The 8,037-nt window shown below is 38.6% G+C and overlaps 1 pseudogene; it reads right to left on the minus strand.

The window, feature by feature from the left end:
• Positions 1–762: 762 nt before the first annotated feature.
• The window catches only part of LOC115416741 (outer dense fiber protein 2-like), a 35,971-nt pseudogene continuing 28,696 nt past the window's right edge, over positions 763–8,037 (minus strand).

An 8,037-nucleotide genomic window follows, 5' to 3' on the forward strand; every position in this document is an offset into this window, starting at 1 on the left:
ATTTTGCATTTTTTAGTCAAAACCTCGTATTTTCACATATTTCATTGTCTGATCGTGTAGCTGTTCGTTAAATTTTAGAGTAAATTCCAAGGTTACTACATCAAAGCAGAGAAAAGTGACGAAAAAATTACTTTTTCACTAAAATATATCATAAACTGAACATGAAAATAAACCATTTATCAAACTACACAGGTTTTACTGGTCAATCAATGTTGCAGAGGATGTTTCCACATTCACCGAGTCATTTCTGATGATCACAACAAGATGACAAACTGCATTTTACCTGAATTATTTATGGATTAATGGATCAATATATAAGATCAGCATCTGCTTTGGTCACCAGCAGCTGTGTAGATCTTCAAAGGTTAAATAAAAGACCAAGATTATTCCACTGTTCAAACCATCAAAAACCAAAAGAGCTGCCAGTTTATTCATTCTGCAGCTTTTTATTTAGTATTCATTGTTTTCACTCACACATTTAGACTTAACTTCATGGTTTTCATATATAAACAGAAATTAAATGAACATTTCGTTAGTTCACCAAATAAAATGATAAAGACGTCTGATTGTCATCTAGTTAGAAATAAATGTTTAAATTATATCTTTGAAGACTTTATTCAGCTGCTTAAACAAACTGAACCAGATAAAGGTGGAGTTAAAAATTTATGGTATGATTATTTCTAATTCATGCACAGGTTTTTAGTGAGTGTTTGTGTTTATTAAATCACAATTAGTTAAAAGTCAGATGAAGGAAACTGAAACTGAACTGTGCAGGACGGTGCTTTATTAAAAAGTACATAAATACATTTGAACAGGCTAAAAACATTTAATTTACAAAGGACTTGAATTCATTTCACAGACGATATAAAAGACGAATACAAAGACTAAAAAATAAATGTCACATTGTTGTTTTCTTTGGGAATGGACAGATGCAGATTAAACCAGCTTTAACTGGTGAGTAAAGAGTCACCGAACACGTTTCCGTATGACGTTTTCAAAAAGTGGACGTAGTTCTGCAGAGAGCGGTTGGTGGAGTCCGACTGCTCCAGTCTGTCCTTCAGGTTTGCAGCTGAGTCTGGAAACGACGCTCCATCTGTGACACAACACACACAAGAAGTCATCAACATCTCAGAACCAAAGCCTGCACTTCTAACTGTTAAGATCTACTCTGTTTAAAAATTACCACTGTAAATACTATGCATAATATTTTCTTTTAGCACTATTTTGGCTTGTTATGTGACTTCTGTAACTCGTTTCTTTGTTTTGTTTTTTTGTTTTATCTGCCTGTTCTGCTGCCTCTTGGACTGGTGGCCAGTGGAAATGTGAACTGGTTCTTAACTGACCTGACTTGGTAAAATAAAGGTTCAATGAAATAAAATAAAATAAAATAAATACATACATACATCACTGAATTATTACTAGACTTCAGTAGAATTGTTCTGTCTGTATTTACTGTTGAATTCAGAGGTTTGTGTTTAGTTTTTGGGTCAGTCCACCTCAGATCACCAGTTAAATGACATTTTTAAACCTCACCTCCTCTGATTTTTATGAACTTTGGCATATACGTAATTAATAGACCGAAAAGACAAAATTTCAAATTTTACCTTTACCACAGCTGGACAAGGTACATGTAGGCTCTGTATGCACATCTTCTGCACTCTCAATACAAAGAATTTACTAGGAATCTGAAGGTAGGCCTATATTCTATCCAAATTTGCTCAAGTATAAAAAGAAAACCCCTCTAATTTTTTTATATGTTGTAGTTGACACAAAAGGCTACATTTTTCATAACGGCATCAAAGAGGTCAGGCGTGTCCTGCAGTGTCAATTTCAAGGTCAAAATATAAATCAAAAGGTCCTCCATGTCAAAAGTACCCAAATATACAAAAGAATGCTAGATTTAGATTCCCTATTGTCTCCCCTTTACAGAAAAAACAAGCTTTTTAAAATCAAACCAGTAGTTGCTGAGTTACAGCACTTTGAAATTCGGCTGACATGGCCTTTTTTGCCAAAAAGTGAAAAAATGAAATCGCCACATCTCGAAAACTGTTCGACAAAGCTACAACTTTAAATTTCAGCTTTCTGGCCATGAATTACCATACACCAAATTTCATCTAAACTGGAGGAGTTGGGGTTTGACTCATTGGGTGACTGTCCCTGTTCCGCTGTTCTAACAGACGAACTAGTGGATTTTTTTTTTTTTTTTTTTGATTTACGGCATCATAACCTCGTCTTTGTTTCGTCGCATTTGGCTCAGTTCGGTTCTGGCTCGGCTCAGCTGACTCTGCAGGTCCAAGGCCTTGGACTGGACGTTCTCTCTTTGGCCAGGACCCTCTGCATGCCCTCCTCCACCTGCAGGACAAAGGTCAAAGGTGATGCGGTTTAGACTCAGGGTTCATACACATTTTTCAAGGTCAAATTCAAATGCTGCTAATCATCAGATTAACAGCCTTGAAAACGTTTTTATTTCCTAGTTTTCATCATTTTCTGATACTGGTTTGTTAAATACATATTTCTTTGCTTCTAAAGATAAACTCATGGTGCCCATCTGAGTGGACATTTATGGAACTCCATGAAAAAAAGGCTCATTAAAAAAAAAAAAAAAAAAAAAATCAACTATTGTTTTGCTTTAAGAGGAATAAAAACACTCAGGAAAAAAAATCTGGACTAAGGTTCTCACATTTCATGCATGAAAGGGTTAAAACTAAATACTAAAGATAAAAAACATTAGGAAAATGAAGACAGTAAAAGTCACATGACAGAAAAAATAAAAAAAGATAAAGTAAAAGGAGGTAAGAGTTGATAAAAGACCAGAACAGAAAGAACACAAAGGAAAACAAAGGAAAAAGAAGCAGATTCAGAACAAAAACCTACTGAGTACAAATACTACAGACCACAAAAAAAAAAAAACATTTACCTCAAAGAATTTTTCTCTGATATTGGTTTGATAAACTCATATTTCTTTGCATCTGAAGTTAAACTCATGGTGTCCAGCTGAGTGGACATTTATGGAACTCCATGAAAAATAGGTTCATAAAAAAATTAATTGCATTGTTTTTTTTTAACACCTAATAAAGGAATAATAAAGGATGATAATAATAATAAAGGATGAATAAAAACACTCATAATTCATGCATGAAAGGCTTAAGTATTTTAGAAGTGAGCGTGTGCAGAAGGTGGGCTTTCACTGTGTATGTGGCTCCACCCACAGGACTGGCCTTTGTGTTTTGTACATGCAGCTTTCATTCACACCTGTCTGTTAGCGTCGTCCACACTCTGCTGCAGCTGTCTGGACACCACGCTGCATTCCAGGGTCTTCTCCTCCAGCTGCTGCTGAAGTCTACAGCTGTTGGCTTCAGTCACGGTCAGAGCCTGAGTCAGGTCTTTGTTCTCAGCCTTTACGTCCTCCAGCTTCCTGCAAAAACAAAATAAACAGAAAAAAAAAAATGTGTTGTGAGCTCATCATTAAGAGGCGGGTTCATGAAGTGTCTGCTGTCGTCACCTTTCCAGCTGCTGAACTTTCTTGTTGAGGCTGTTGTTCTCCTCCTGCAGCAGCAGGTTCTTCTGCTGAAATATCTCCAGCTGAGCGCCTTGCTGTTCCACCTGAAACAGAATTAACGATGAATTTCAGTCTCTAAAGTAACTGTGTGTGCTTCTTGATAAAGGATGCTTTGCTGGAACATACGTACAACAGATCTGCTGCTCCTTTAAGTCCTCTGAGCTCCTCAGACTGAGCTCCCTAACCACCTGCTCATCAGAGCTACGTATTTTCCAAACTAACTGCTCGAACTGTTTTTCTAAAATCTCGTACCCCACCTTTAAACAGGAAGGAGCTGGCTCGTCTACAGTTTGTCCAGAACTCTGCTTCGAGGCTTCTGACCCGCACCAACAGTAGAGCCCACATCACCTGTTCTTACATCTGCCCATTGGTTCCCTGTTCTCTGTCGTTTTCCTTTTATAATTCTGGTGTGAACCTTCCGTGCTTTACACGTCCAGGCCCCAGCATACGTTACTGCTCTGATCCAGACCTACGGCTCAGCTCGCACACCGAGGTCTTCAGGCAGGACCTGCTGATGGACCTTCACACCTGTTTTAGATCGAGAGGTGACAGGTCTTTTAAAGCCGAGGTCTTTGGAATGACCTCCCTTTGCACCTACGGTCCAGACTCTGGAGAGACTTTTCAAAAACACCTCAAGACACTCTTGTTAAGCAGGTGTTTTATTTTCTAACTGACTCAGGGCTGCCACAAACTGACTGCACTTCATGTATTTATCGTCTTTTAGTTACCTCCGCCAAGGAGGTTATGTTTTTGCCAGGGTTTGTTTGTTTGTTTGTCTGTCCGTTAGTGTGCAACATAACTCAAAAAGTTATGGACAGATTTTGATGAAATTTTCAGGGTTTGTTGGAAATGGGATAAGGAAGAAATGATTAAATTTTGGTGGTGATCGGGGGTGGGGGGGCCCACGGGGGGGGCCACTGATCAGCCTTGGCGGAGGTCTGCGCTCTCCGAGTGCTTCTAGTTGTATTTTGAATTGTATTTTAATTGTGTTTTGCACTGTAAAGCACTTTATGACTGTCTGTGAAAAGTGCTCTACAAACTAGAAGCACTCGAGAGCGCAGACCTCCACCAAGGCTGATCAGTGGGTCCCCCCGTGGGCCCCCCCACCCCCGATCACCCCCAAAAGTTAATCATTTCTTCCTTATCCCATTTCCAACAAACCCTGAAAATTTCATCAAAATCTGTCCATAACTTTTTGAGTTATGTTGCACACTAACAGACAGACAAACCCTGGCAAAAACATAACCTCCTTGGTGGAGGTAATAAAATCTACTTCCTTACTTACGTAGCTGAACCACTGCTGAAGAGGCCTAAAACTCAAATACTGAAGTCTGTGACACTACTGGCCCGATGCCTAATTCTGTTAAACTGGAAAAACAAAAATCCTCTGACTCATCAGGCTCTGCTGAAAGACATTATGCAACACTTACAATTGGAGAAAATCAAATTTTCACTATAAGACAATGTAAAGTTATTTTATTCCATTCGGCAGCCCTTTATAGATTACTTTAATATTAAGTATGTAGGCAGGACCCCCCCCCCCACACACCACCTTTTTTTATGTGTGTGTGCACATGTGAGTGCAGGTGTAGTGTTCTTGTTCTGACATCACATATATTGGATACTACATATGACTTTTTTTTATATTGTCAACGTTCAAATCTCAATAAAAAGAGTGAAAAAAAAAAAAACAAACTCAAATATTGCTCAGAATCAATAAAAGTTCAGAGCTGAAATAGCTTAGAAAGTAGAAAAAAATGTTCAAGTAAAAATTAAAGTTGAAAGAGAAGCTGAAGTAGCTTAAAGCAGAAATATTGTTTAAATGAAAAATTCCAGATGACAGAGGAGCTGAAACGGCTGAAAAGGCTCAGCTGAAGCTTTGCTGGGACACAGCTGAAGCACTGCTGAAGTACAAGTGAAGCTGAAAAGGCTTAAATCTGAAATGCTGCTGAAGTGAAAGAATAAAAGTTCAATGAGGAGTTGAAATAGCTTAAAGTAGAAAAACTGTTAAAGTAGAACATTAACTCAGCAGGTTCTTCTGCTGAAACTTCTCCAGCTGAAGCTCTTGCTGTTGCACCTGCACAGAAACGTCTCTAATAAACAGTGGATCAGTGGAGGGTGGACGGTTGAATCACCAGTAAAAGCAGGTTCCTACAGATTCAGACGTGTTAGAGTTTCAGTTCAGAAACATTCAAAGTCTTTGTAATGACATCAAGGACCAAGAAACATGAACCTTTCAGGATGTGGGATCATAAAGTGGGCTCATTCAGATGAAGATTTGGACCAAAACACGGTCTGGTATGGCGCCACCTGGTGGTGAAAACAAGAACGGCCTGGTGGTGAAATCCTTCTGGTAGTATTAACCCATAAAGACCCACAGCTACTTTTGTTCTAGTTTCCCTCTATTTAACCTTTCATAAGTAATTTATCACCAGACATTATCATATCAGTCTCTGTATTTTGCATTTTTCAGTGTAAATCATGAATTTTCCTATATTTAATTTAAAACAGAAAACTAATGAAAAAACATGAAAACTAAGTAAATTCAAAGATTACTATAATAAAAAAGAGCAAACTGAAGAAAAAGTGACTTTTCTCAGCACAGATATCGTTAACTGATCATAAACCCAGTGTGTCCATCCGCTGTCACTTCCAGCTCCATGGGTTTTACTGGTGAATCAATGTGGACGGTGTTTCCACGGTAACTACGGGGGCTCTGAACGTCCAAATGGGTCATATCTGATGACCGTGAAAAGATGAAGAACTGTATTTTACACCAGTTATTTCCATGTATTGATCGGATTAGTGGATCAACAGGTATTAAACAGTTTAGATCAGTAGATGGTTTTGATCGCTGGTTGATGTTTGGGTCTTTATGTGTTCAACTTTCCAGTTTCAAGAGTCAAGGACTGGTTTTGTGCAGACAGAGTTCATTAAATCTCACATTATTTGATTAAAAAACTAAGAAAATGACTGGTGTAGAACCAGCTGTTCCCTGGCTGTGCTGGTTCTTGCCTTGTGTCTGACTTCGGACAGGGCGGAGCTGCTCTCCAGGCTCCTCCTCTCGTACCCTTGCGCCTCCTGCTGGGCGTCTCGGAGCTGCTGTTCGCTCCTCCTCAGTCTGTCCGGCAGCGCCTCCAGCTCCCGGATCCGGCCCAGCAGCTCCCTCCTCAGCTGCTCCTTCTCCCGCTCCAGGCTCACCTTCAGGTCCCGCGCCTCCTTCTGCGTCTCCTCCAGCTTCAGACAGAACTCCTCCGCCTCCAGACGAGCCTGTCGGACCTGCACATGGGGGGGGGGGGGGGGGGGGGGGGGGGGGGGGGGGGGGGGGGGCTACACTGATACATGTCATTATTACAGTTTTACTGGGTCTCTAGTTTTTATTCTGTCCACATTCTCACTTAAAACACTTACTACTTTAACTACTTCCCTCTAATATTATTTATTTATTTTATTTGTTTATTTTTTTCTGTTTAAGAACTTCCACGCTTTGTAGCATTTTTGATACTTTTCATTTATGTAGAAAAGCCCTGTTTGTTAACATTTTGCAACATTGCATGATTGTCGTGTACCAAGTGAAAACTCCAATAAGAACTTGAAATATTAAAAACACTTACAAAATGTTTTAACCCTCCAGTCTCCAGGTGAGCATATTATGCACACTTTACACTTTATGTTATTAAAGGTCATATTATTTTTCACAATTTGTTTTAGGTCAGAAATTAAAGTTGTTAAGTTTTGAAATTTTTTTGAAATTCTGACCCAGCCACTAAAGTTAGCACCTTTTTCAAAGTGAGTAAAAAAAGCACATGGACATGTTTTAACATTTAACATTTGATCTAGAACAAAAAAAAAATAACACATTTCATACAGTTTGTTTATATCTTTTTTTTTGTAGTTCATCAACTTGAGCCATAAACAGAAATGCCAAGTACTCAATAACTCATATTTCCAACCCTTTAAATACCATGTTTGTAATGGAAACAAAGCTGATTTTTGATACAGAAACACAAAAATCATTTTGTTTATTTTTTTCCAGAATAATACATAAAATTGGATTGGATTTTTTTTTTTTTCATCCTGGCACATGTCATATATGAAATTATTAGTTTTTTTCCTACACTCCATTCATGCAGGACTAGTACAACCTGAGGAACTCTGTGATTTACAGATGAATCTCCACGTCTGTGTTTTGTGTAGAACGTTCACACAGGACAAGTGTTTTTTTTACACACATGTACAGAAATTATCCCCTGATTGTAACATCCAGGCTAATTATTAACAGGCTAGTACATACAGAGAACTGTTGAGCCTACTGAAAGATGATTAAATGTTCTGGAGCGCACAATGTCATGTTGTTCATCTCATGCATTTTTCCACATTTTTCATTTAAATGCGCTGAGACAACAACCTCATTACCATGGGTCAACAGGTTATATTTGTTCTGTGAAAACAGAGCTTCTGTGTCAGTTTTTCACTCA

This window comes from Sphaeramia orbicularis, unplaced genomic scaffold (genome assembly GCF_902148855.1).
Source record: "Sphaeramia orbicularis unplaced genomic scaffold, fSphaOr1.1, whole genome shotgun sequence".
NCBI lineage: Eukaryota > Metazoa > Chordata > Actinopteri > Kurtiformes > Apogonidae > Sphaeramia > Sphaeramia orbicularis.